Raw genomic sequence first — 12,688 nt, 5'->3', positions numbered from 1 at the left:
TGTAAAATGTATTTTTCTAGGTTAGATGCTGCAGCTTTAAACAGAGGTTCGGTGTGAGAGTCACTACCAGGTGGAGCAGAAGCGGCGCTCCGTCTGTCAAATATTACTACCTGTAGCGTAGCAGCGGTTCAACAGCGAGAGCAGAACCAGCGTCTTACATCGCAGCTCGAAGACTTAAATAATTTTGCGGGTTATTTGTTTAGCTTTCTGACCGTCATGCTAATCCTGGTGAGTGTTTGTAGCTGTGCGCTGCTTTACCTGCTATCTGATCCTCCATATGTCTTTTTTACTGCAGTGAGCCTCGATGTAGCCAAACTCCGTCAAGTATGGCATCGTTTTTATGTCGTATTAGCTTCGTCGTGTTGATGCATTTTGACCTGCTTCAATTTTCCGTCGCAACACGCAAACTTCCCCATTCACTCAGTGCGTTATAGTTCCACATCGCTTACGTTTTGTTGCTGCGCGTTTGTGCAATGTGAAGGAAAGAGGAGACCAGCTGCACAGGCAGGCTGAGAAATGAGATGCAGGTGATCGGTATCGGCAACAAGAGCCAATGATCGGCGATCACCGATCATGCACTTTTTCACAAAAATCGGCCGATTATGATCAGTGACCGATCAAGCAGCACACCTCTACTATCTACCGTATATACATCTAATAAAAACTTTGTTCTTGGCAAACACATACATTTTTGATAACTCTTTTGCAAAAATGAACCTTATTATGGCATTTTCCTCTGAAAGGAGTTTTCTTTTTTTAGATTTGTATAAAACACTTTGAGCAAAGTAAAAACAAATGCGTTACCTCAAGCTTTTGTTGAGTGTCTGTAATAGCTGGTGGCATGCTTTGCTAAAAAGTTTATGTCTGCTGCTGCAACAAACTCACGAAAGGTTTTTTCACTTGTTTTCCGACTCAAACCACAGAACTTTGCCTTCAGACTAAAACTTGTGCTGTCTATTAATCTGCGAAATATATAGGTGGAAATTTACATGCGTTTCCCATTGCACGCTGAGCCTGGTTACATTTTTACACACATGATTTTGTAGTGACAGAGAAACCAGTGAGACGAACTAGCTGAACATTAAAGTGGAACTACCGTATTTTCCGCACTATACGGCGCACCTTCAATAAATGGCCTATTTTAAAACTTTTTTCATCTATAAGGCGCATAGAATAGATGCTACGGTTGCCACCTGTCCCGTATTGAACCTTTATGGGACAGGGGTCCCCGAGTACTTTATATCAGTGGTCCCCAACCCCCGGTCCGTGGACCAATTGGTACCGGGCCGCGCAAGAAATAGTGAAATATTTCTGTTTTATGTATTATTTGAGTCTGGAGGATCTTTTATTTTGAAAATCCTTTAATCGGATTCTCTCGGTTACTTGCGCGCCAACATTGAGCCCACAAGCAGCAAAATGAGTAAGAAACATTTCAGATGTCTTTGGAAAGTTTCTTTGCAAAGGAGAAAAGGCCCAGAGAAGAGACAGGAGAATGGATTTATCCCGGACCGGTAGGTGAGTCCCACATTACAAGCCGCTCTGCGTAACATGCGGCAACCGGCTGCTAATGAGGCAATGAAGCTTCAAACTGTTTCACCACGTAGAGACCAAGCAGGCTGTGGATATAAGCAACACTTCAGGTGTTATTGTCTCTCATCTCTCCCTGATGGAACCGTCTCGTTGCAGAGAAACAAGCTCAGGGCTCCGTTAGTCATTATCGTGAGTTAAAATTTTCACGAAAGTAAAATGTTCGTTTTTGTGGCGCATCTGTATCTTATTTTGAAGGGATATGTAAACGTTACCATAGCGACCAGAGTCAGAGCGTTTGGGCTGTGGTCGAGAGGAGATGAGTAGAGCTTGTGAGTCTTCAGTCTGGTTTAGACGGAAAGATTTCAGATTGTCGGCCGATTCTCCAAACCTCTGTGATCACAGAGCTGATAAAAGTCCAACAGGTTCGATTGGTTCGTGTGTCCAAGGCAGGAGCAACACGAACCGATTCCAGTCACGAACATCGCGATTCCAGAGGATAATCCAGTAAAAACCCCAACATAGCAGGAATTTAGAATAACCAAACACGGATGATGATGTAGAAACAATAGTGATAGTTTGTGGAGTCGTTTTAAGAGATAAAAGACGTAACAAAAAGAAAGACGATGGGAGCAGCCGCTCTATTTGCTGCACTATGATTTGGAGGTGAATATGTTTTTTCATAGTTAACATTTTTAACTGAATAAACATAAACATATAATAATGACCTTTAGATTTAATAAAAAATATTTCCACATATCATCTCCGATATCCACCAGACTCAGTTGCGTGATATGTCAGCTGTTTGGGATTCCCCTCTGTTCTGACGTCACCGCGCTTTTGATTGGCTACCTGTCACATTCAGCAGGTTGTATTCTCGTTCCCAGACAGGAAAAACCCCACAGGCTGCGATAAAAACTCCAAGACAACCCAAATTGGGTATATTCAGGATTTAGCGGGAACAACCCCCCCCCTATATTTCGCTATATGCTATCAGTGATGGACAAAGTACTCAGCACTAGCACTTGAGTAAATGTGTTGATATTAATGGTCAAATCTTACTCAACTAAAAGTAAAAGCTTCTTGGTGAAAAGTACAGAAGTACTTCCTTTTCAAAATACATAAGCATTCAAATGTACATATACAACTGCAATGTAAATGCAAGTAGCAGATGAGTCAGAATTTCTTTCTGTCACCTCCTGAAGATTAGCACTGATGGTAACTCCAGACTCTGGTGAAATGACATGTGCTCCCATGCTCCTGAAACCACTTTTGTAATATCTTCCTGGCACTGCCATCTTAGAATATATCCATGCCATCAGTGAAGAAGAGTAATCGGCAGCAACCACTATAAGGCAGACACTAGGCATGTTGGGTATATCAGGTCATGCACATCTTCCAATGATGTCCCATCACTGTGGAATATGTTACATCTGGACTCATTAAGCCACATGACCTTCTTCCATTGCCCCAGTCCAATGTTTATGCTCATTAGTAAACTAGAGCATTTTCCCCCAATTATCCTCACTGACAAATGGTAAATAGTCTGAACTTATTTAATGCTTTTCTAGTCATTTTGACTACTCAACGTGTTTTACACCAGTGGTCCCCAACCTTTTTTATCACCGCAGTCCGGTCCAGGCTTAGCAATGTTACTGCGGCCGGGGGGAATGGAGGGGTGTGGGGGGTGAACCGTCAGACAAGGCTTCTGCATGTTGGTGTGTCCACTAAAGCCTAGTTCACATGGCACAATTTTCAATTTTTTGCCCTGATTTTACCAGTGACATGCGGTGAGGTTCATAGCTGGTGATGCACTGGCTTAGTCAGATTTACAAATATAGACCCCCGGCATGCTACTCTTTACATACGGATATTTTGCACATGCGCACAATGCTGGAGGGCAAAAAGACTATTCTTTCACATGCCATCCAGAGCTACACTGCCGTGGTAGAATAATTCCGTTAACTCAATGAAACTTGGAAATGTAGGTATTATTAATTTAGTGCTATGCTCCACAGCAAAGAGAAAAACTGAAGTACAACTCAAAACCACTTCTTTCTCATCCTCTATCGCCAAGCTACACGCAGACTCGTTGCCACAGCAACTGACAACAACGTCACCTTATGTTTCAGGATTCAACACCAAAAAACACTCAAATATTTCCCACACAGAGCAGAACATTCAGTCTGCTGTAGTAATATGGTTTTAGGCTTAATGTTTATTTTACAATTATTAATAAGTTATTAAGTTATCGCTGTGGTAGATTATAGCTACCGCTGCTAAGCTAACAGCAGTTTGTGGGTTATGCGTCTTTTCTGCATTCTTTACACATACAAACTGTAGCCCACAAAAGGCACATTTCATTAGAAAACAAAAAAGTTATTGCTGTCTTACTTCTACTTATAAATGAAGTCCATGCACTCATTCTGCACAAAAATATAAATTCAGCCAAAGCCACGTCTATCCTAGACACAAGTTGAGAAAAGAGGGAAAGGAAAGCAGAAAAGGCCGTTTCTTGCAGGACATCCACAAAGCCTGTCTTTTCTTGTACACCACCCTGTTTGAAAAGAGCGATAGCGTAGTTTGAAGCCAACTGTTAGCTCCGGTGTTGGTCTTCCATTAGGTATTATTTTCTGAATCGACTAAAAATTCACTTTAGAAAACTGTTTAAGTGTAAAAATGTAGTCATCTATGTTGACGTTGGAAGAGAGGAGAAAACAAATCTATCGCTGGTTTTGCTGCACTTGACATATTTACTGTAGCTCACTGTTTCTTACTCTGCAGACGTGGAGTCACAAGACCAGTGTCTGGGAGCATGAGCGCCCCCTGCCTCATGACAAGTAGGCAGGTAGTATACTCATGGCAAGACAACTACCTGCCTCACCTTGAAATTTCCAAAAACTGAAACGGAATGCCTGCTTGGATCAAAGCTTGTGCACGACCGCATTTTCAGCTCAACCGTCGTAGGATCAATAAGAACAAAGTGTCTGCTGGTGTAAGTATTATTGCTTTGCTTTCTTTGTGTTTAGTGAATGAAAAAAATAAAGTCAATAATAAACACATCCATTATGAAAACCTTTAAGCCAAGTACAGCATAATGGCAGTACCGATATAACTTCTACACCTTGAAGCCTGTCTGTTACAGCTTTACGTTAGCTGAACAGATCAATATGCAATGTGTACCGTATCTGACATACATTAAGATTTTATTTTACCTGAAAAGGCTTTTTACTAAACTGGAATCATGTTAGCCACGCTAATTGTGTTAGCCTCCGAGGACCATGCATCAGGCCTAGGCACATACGAACATTTGCCAACAGAAATCACCTTCAAAACCATGAATGTCCGACTTACCCAGCCTTGCAAGAACAACAGGCATCAGTGATCTTGTCCACAGCAATAGTTATGCTGAGGGTCTGAGGATCTGCTGTTTTTCTCATCAACCGGTAGCATTTGGCTGTGACATGCACAATGTTGGAGGCATCGCATGGCTCAAACATCTTGATGTCGTCCAAAAAAGATGATATGAACTTGTTGGTTCCCTTGTCGTGGCTGATATTTTGTGAAAATCCGGGAGAAATGCTAAACTAATCGACTCAGAAATACTCTGCAGAGAGTCAGTCGAAATGAAATTACACATAGAAACTAAGCACCGCGAGGCTTTGTTTGTGAGACATGAAGTCACGTGAGACTTTCGAGGGGCGTTTCTGGGTGGAGCTTGGTAAGGTCCATTGTCTTGTTACTGTTTTCCTTATTTTCAGTTCTTGATAGTGTTTCTAGTTAGGATTATTCTTTAGATACCTTTCGTTCAGTTATTCTTGCATGTCTAGAGTTTAGGTTTACCTTTCTTTAGTAGTTCCAGTTAAGTTATTAAGTCTTTCTAGCTTCCCCCCTGTAGTGTTTCTAGTTTTCTTATTTTGTCACTTTAGGTTTAATTAGTCTTTCTGTCCATCTTTCTTTAGACATTCTAGCTAGGTTATTTCTTTGTTTACATCTTCTAGTTACTTTAGCTCTATTTTCCTTAGTTCAGCCTTATTTCTATTTCGGGTTTCCTCAGTTTTCCCCTCATGTTCTTTTTGCTTTCTAGTTATTTTACTGTCTCTATCTTAGTGTCTCTTAGTACTAGATTTATTCCAAGCTCACTTGTTACACTTTTATGTTCCCCTATAGACAGGGGTGAAAGTAGTTTTAAATTCCTGGTGGTACTATGACAAAAAAAATAAAATATTATATATATATATATATATATAAATATATTATATATATATATATATATATATATATTGCTTCTTTGTGTGCTTTGGAGTTTCTGAGCTGATTAATTTTTTTGTGAAGCGATAAAAGCTGGTAGCTCTTGAATTGCTACAAAATAATGCTGGATTTTCTCTCAGCCCACTGGCTGCAAGGTTGACACCTTGAGATGCCATGAGACCTAAATCCTGAACATCATGGCATGGAGAGCATCCCAGTTTTCCATGTCTGGCATATAACCATTCATTTTAGCTTTTAAACTGGTTCTATTGATCCTGTGTCCAGACAGAGATAATCAGCAGCCCAGCATCATGACCTGTTTGTTCTGAAGATCCTGCAGCTTCCACTTCTCTTCCTAACATGGCGCCTCCTCACCCTGACTCTCATACTGACAGGAGGAACCACAGAGCTCTGTTAGGTTAAAGCTCATCTTCTGAAGTTGGGATATTTTTCCTCCAACAGGTTCCAGAGTAATCACCTCAAACCAGATGTTGGACTAGATTTTATTTCACTGTCATTTATGGTTCCAGAACCAGAGCCATGCGCCTCACCTCGACGCATGGCTCTGGTTCTGGAACCAGTCTCCTTGAGAGGGGCTGGACGTACTTCCACTCTGGAGTTGCCCACGGTGAGAGGCGCCGGGCTGGAGTGGGCATACTTGTTGCCCCCCATTTGGGCGCCTGTACGTTGGGGTTCACCCCGGTGAACGAGAGGGTAGCCTCCCTCCGCCTACGGGTGGGGGGACGGGTTCTGACTGTTGTTTGTGCTTACGGGCCGAACGGCAGTTCAGATTACCCACCCTTCTTGGAGTCCTTAGAGGGGGTACTGGAGAGTGCCCCTCCTGGGGACTCCCTTGTTCTACTGGGAGACTTCAACGCTCACGTGGGCAATGACAGTGAGACCTGGAGAGGCGTGGTTGGGAGGAACGGCCCCCCGATCTGAACTCGAGTGGTGTTCTGTTGTTGGACTTCTGTGCTCGTCACGGATTGTCCATCACGAACACCATGTTCAGGCATAAGGGCGTCCATATGTGCACTTGGCACCAGGACGCCCTAGGCCGCAGTTCGATGATTGACTTTGTCATCGTCTCATCGGATTTGCGGCCGTATGTCTTGGACACTCGGGTGAAGAGAGGTGCGGAGCTGTCCACTGACCACTACCTGGTGACGAGTTGGCTCCGGTGGTGGGGAGGAAGCCGGTCAGACCTGGCAGGCCCAAATGTAGTGAGGGTCTGCTGGGAACGTCTGGCGGAGTCCCCTGTGAGACGGAGCTTCAACTCTCATCTCCGGCAGAACTTCGAACACGTTCCGGGGGAGGTGGGGGACATTGAGTCTGAGTGGACCATGTTCCGTACCTCCATTGCCGAGGCGGCCTATCGGAGCTGCGGCCGCAAGGTTGTTGGTGCCTGTCGCGGCGGCAACCCTCGAACCCGTTGGTGGACACCTTCGGTGAGGGATGCTGTCAAGCTGAAGAAGGAGTCCTACCGGGCCTTTTTGGCCTGTGGGACTCCAGAAGCAGCTGATGGGTACCGGCGGGCGAAACGGCATGCGGCTCGGGTTGTCGCTGAGGCAAAAACTCGGGCGTGGGAGGAGTTTGGAGAGGCCATGGAGACAGACTTCCGTACGGCTTCGAGGCGATTCTGGTCCACCATCCGGCGTCTCAGGAGGGGGAAGCAGTGCAGCACCAACACTGTTTATAGTGGGGATGGTGCGCTGCTGACCTCAACTCGGGACGTTGTGGGCCGGTGGGCGGAATACTTCGAAGACCTCCTCAATCCCACCAACATGCCTTCTGTTGAGGAAGCTGAGCATGGGGACTCTGGGTTGGGCTCTCCAATCTCTGGGGACGAGGTCGCCGAGGTGGTCAAAAAGCTCCTCGGTGGCAGGGCCCCGGGGTGGATGAGATCCGCCCGGAGTTCCTTAAGGCTCTGGATGTTGCGGGGTTGTGTTGGCTAACGCGACTCTGCAATATCGCATGGACATCGGGGGCAGTTCCCCTGGACTGGCAGACTGGGGTGGTGGTCCCCCTGTTTAAAAAGGGGGACCGGAGGGTGTGCTCCAATTACAGGGGGATCACACTCTTAAGCCTCCCTGGTAAGGTCTATTCAGGGGTCCTGGAGAGGAGGGTCCGTCGGATAGTCGAACCTCGGATTCAGGAAGAGCAGTGTGGTTTTCGTCCTGGTCGTGGAACACTGCTCTACACCCCTCACCCGGGGTCCTGGAGGGTGCATGGGAGTTCGCCCAACCAGTCTACATGTGTTTTGTGGACTTCGAGAAGGCGTTCGACCGTGTCCCTCGGGGGCCCTGTGGGGGGTACTCCGGGAGTATGGGGTACCGGGCCCTTTGATACGGGCTGTCAGGTCCCTGTATGACCGGTGTCAGAGTCTGGTCCGCATTGCCGGCAGTAAGTCGGGCTCGTTTCCGGTGAGAGTTGGACTCCGCCAAGGCTGCCCTTTGTCACCGATTCTGTTCATTACTTTTATGGACAGAATTTCTAGGCGCAGCCGAGGTGTTGAGGGGATCCGTTTTGGTGGCCTTAGGATCGCATCTCTGCTTTTTTTCAGATGATGTGGTCCTGATGGCTTCATCGGAACGTGATCTGCAGCTCTCACTGGAGCGGTTCGCAGCCGAGTGTGAAGCGGCCGGGATGAGGCTCAGTGCCTCCAAATCCGAGGCCATGGTCTTGAGCCGGAAAAGGGTAGAGTGCCTTCTCCGGGTCAGGGGGGTCGTCCTGCCTCAAGTGGAGGAGTTTAAGTATCTGGGGATCTTGTTCACGAATGAGGGAAGAAGGGAGCGGGAGATCGACAGGCGGATTGGGGCAGCGTCTACTGTGAAGCGGGCGCTGTACCGGTCCGTCGTGGTGAAGAGAGAGCTGAGCCAAAAAGCGAAGCTCTCGATTTACCGGTCGATCTACGTTCCCACCCTCATCTATGGTCATGAGCTTTGGGTCATGACCGAAAGAACGAGATCACGGGTACAAGCGGCCGAAATGGGTTTCCTCCGCAGGGTGGCTGGGCTCTCCCTTAGAGAGAGAAGCTCGGTCATCCGGGAGGGACTCAGAGTAGAGCCGCTGCTCCTCCACGTCGAGAGGAGCCAGTTGAGGTGGCTCGGGCATCTGGTAAGGATGCCTCCTGGACGCCTCCCTGGTGAGGTGTTCCGGGCACGTCCCACCGGGGGAGGCCTCGGGGAAGACCCAGGACACGCTGGAGGGATTACGTCTCTCGGCTGGCCTGGGAACGCCTTGGGATTCCCCCGGAGGAGCTGGAAGAAGTGGCTGGGGAGAGGGAAGTCTGGGCCTCCCTTCTGAAGCTGCTGCCCCCGCGACCCGACCCCGGATAAGCGGAAGAAAATGGAGGGATGGATGTCATTTATGAATTTTAGAGCCTCATTTTCAACTGTGGAGCTATAAAGGTTGAAAAAGGTTATTATTTTGGAGAAAATCTCATCAACATCAATAGTTCCACTAAATAAGAGGCAAAAAAAAATTGTTTGATATAAAGGAAAAGCCTCTCAGTCTCTGAGCCCGACAGCACCAAACTATCTTTTTATATTAAACAATTCATTTAATTTCACATAATTATGGCGGTAGAAGCCATTTGTTTGTTAAATACTTAATGAAACATATTTACTGTGTTTGATGTTTGTTGTAAATGACAATAATCACAAAGAACGAGATAATTAGTCCAAGTTTGTCGTTTATTGAACTTTCAGAAACTACAGCGGCTGTGATGGGCCAAGACAAAGGTAAACAAAGGTAAAATAACTGAACAGGTGATCAACTCAAAACCACCCGCACCTTTTTACTCTCTCTCTCTCTCTCTCTCTCTCTCTCTGTCGCTTAAGCACACCTGTTGCCGTGGCAACTGCCATGAGCCGAGCTCCTCTAGCCGAGCAGGGACTACGTTAAAAACATAACATTCAGTCCGTTATGATATCAGGTTTTCAGGCTTGATATTTATTTTGCATCATTAATAAGCTCCCTGAACACAGCGGTGGTTGATTGGTTCATTTTAACTCCTGCTCTGCTGGTTATTTTGGTATGGAACCGAAACGCACAGAATTGCGCAACACCTTGTTGAAACAATAATCACTGAGATTATTATTGTTGTTGGGTCATTAATTTGAACATGTTTTGTTGATTTTTTGTTCTTTAATAAAGTTATGAACGTTATAAGCCAATCAGAGGAGGACCTGCTGGTCTCAGCCTCCTGGCTGCGTTCAGTTTGTCACCTGATGCTGAGATCGACACAAATCCTTCCACGATCCACGTGTCGCACCGCTGCTCTAGTAAAGCACGAACAGTTCAGAAACAATATAAAATGGGAAAAAAAGTTATTAACTGATTAAGTTGTATTTTGGATTGTTCTTGAAAAACTAATCAGTCACGGATGATTAGTGGGTGAACTCGCGGCTGCACAGTGAACCCATTAATTTTTTTTACAGCATACAGCAGCTCCTCTCTTGCAGGTACTGCGTACCCCCGCTAAATATTTTAGGGGTACGTAGTACCCTACCGTACCCCTTTACTTTCACCCCTGCCTGTAGATCCTTGTAGTTTCTCTGCCATTTCCTCCCCGCCCCTCAGCTTGGCTCCTGCTTATCACTCTCAACTGCAATCAATTAAGCTCATCAGCCCTGGTTTTGTCTAGCTCTCTACCTCCCAGTATTTTAGCCTCTCATTCACTTCCATTCCTCATTAGATCCTCATATTCACGTACCTCAGTCCTCTGTGCTTCCCTGTTTTCTCCTTGTGCCTCCAGGTTTGATGTTAATTTTGGATTTACTTTTTTCCTACCTTGAATTTTGTATTTTTGTATGCGTCCATCATTATTTCTACCATTCATCATTAAATCATCTAAGAAGTCAGTAGCTGCCTCATCTTCTCTGCATTTGGGTCTACTTCAACAACCAACATCCTAATATCAAAATGGCTTGAAAGAAATTTGACTTTGTAATTTAATACCTTGAAATTGCTGCTGGATAATCTGAAGGAGTTGAGTGGGGGAGTCACAGAGGAGGGCTGCTCTGTGAGGCGGAAAGCTTGGAAGCTTTTACGTTTCTGAGGAGGAGCCGCGCCTCGAAGGCAGAGCTAGGTCCAACCAGGCGTTTCGCACAGGTGAATGGTGATTAAAGGATTTCTCAACCATGTATGAAAGAATCAAGTAGTGATGGGCAGATGAGGCCTCACTGGGTGTGTGACACATTTCCCAAACTGTGTCGACACTGTGCTGAGACTGTGTTGCTTTGTCACTTACAGTGACATCTGCTGGATTTAGAAAGTTATTGCAGGCAAATTCAATAAAGACGGGTGTGTTAACCAGCCCCCCCCCCTTCATGCCGGCACATTGATGCCTCTTCAATAGCTTCCATTGACTAAAAATCAGTGTGTAATTGTTGTACTAAACTGTATATATGAAGCACATGTATTTTTATTCCATTTGACCCGTTTTATTCCCTGTCAGTGGGTCACATGACATATGAGCTATTAAACACCATATTTTTTTTTATATAAAATAACGTAAGAAAAGTAAAATTAATATACATTTTTTAATATAATTCTGACAGCACATGTATAAATAAAAGAAAGGAAAAACAAAACATATACATTTCTTGATGACAACAAATGTGTAAGGACAAGGAAAAACTAAATATAGATTTATGCTTTTATTTCTTATTATGTTAGTTTTGATCCTCCATACTTTTAGCTTCTCATCTCTTTGCACATTAGTATACAGGGCATCATGTTGGAATGCAAGGAGAGAGCAAACATGGCATGATACAAGTTATACAACATACAAGTCTGATGCTGCTTTACACAAGGTTGTGGTAGAACCTGATATTTAGGTAAATAACGGCCATGTTTCGTTCAAGCCAGTTTACATGGGCCTGTTTAAAAAGAGACGCTCCTAAAAGACTTTTGTTTTCTGGACAAAAGACTTTGCAACGTGTGTTACTCTAAAGGGAGAAAAACTGGATGCATGAGCCAGGTTTTATGGATAGAGCTGGTTCAATGTTTCCATCTATGACCATAGAGTGAATGGCTCTGTGTGGTTACTTTTGGTTTTAGTGGAGAGAAAGCTCTACAGGTCTTTTCACTTGAACACAAAAGTACAATCCAAAGACAACAAGAAAAGGCAAACAATAATGGGCAAAGACATATACTGTTGACCAAGCATTCACTTAGCAAAGCCTAAACCACAAAAAAACTAACATCACTGCCAAAGCCATGGAGCTAGTGTATTGGAGGGTAAAATATGGATGTTTTGTAAATGTTCCCATTCTGACTTTAACAGTTTCCTTCTTGTCTTCTTGTCCGTTATTCCACACACTTTGATGTCAGTTTGGCCTGAAGATAAATTAGAAGAGGTTAGATGAGATGATTTTTATAGAAGGCTTAACGTACTGAGTATCTTCTTAAGCTTTTTGCAGTAAAAGTGCGGGAACCACCCAGCAAAAATCTAAATGAGCTTCCTGGTGGGTGGTTGATTTACTAGTTCTAACGCAAAGCTTGAACTTATTTCTGTTTTGGTATTTGGATTGCTTTAGGTTCTGTATTACTGTCTTTTAGATTGGTTTGTACGGGTTCATTAATTCATTTCTGTGTTTTGTTTGTAAATATAACATGCAGACTGAACCACTCATGCTGAATATCAGTGAATTTTAAAGTGTTTGCATTTAAATACGGTGATGAAATCCAACAACAGTTTGACATATTTAATTAAAGGAATGCTTGATGCTTTCAGCGTCTTCCTAGAGAGAGGAAGTCAATAACCAACATCTTTCTTCAGAGATTTTCAACTAGTAAAGTCCAAAAGTATTTTTTACATTTTAAAGGGGTCTTGATCTTTTTTGAGTTATATATCATATTATAATGTCATTCCCTCATCAAACACATTCCCAAAGTGCTGTTT

This window comes from Poecilia reticulata, chromosome 13 (genome assembly GCF_904066995.2).
Source record: "Poecilia reticulata chromosome 13, P_reticulata-male-v2, whole genome shotgun sequence".
NCBI classification, from domain to species: domain Eukaryota; kingdom Metazoa; phylum Chordata; class Actinopteri; order Cyprinodontiformes; family Poeciliidae; genus Poecilia; species Poecilia reticulata.
This window is presented reverse-complemented; position numbering follows the sequence as displayed.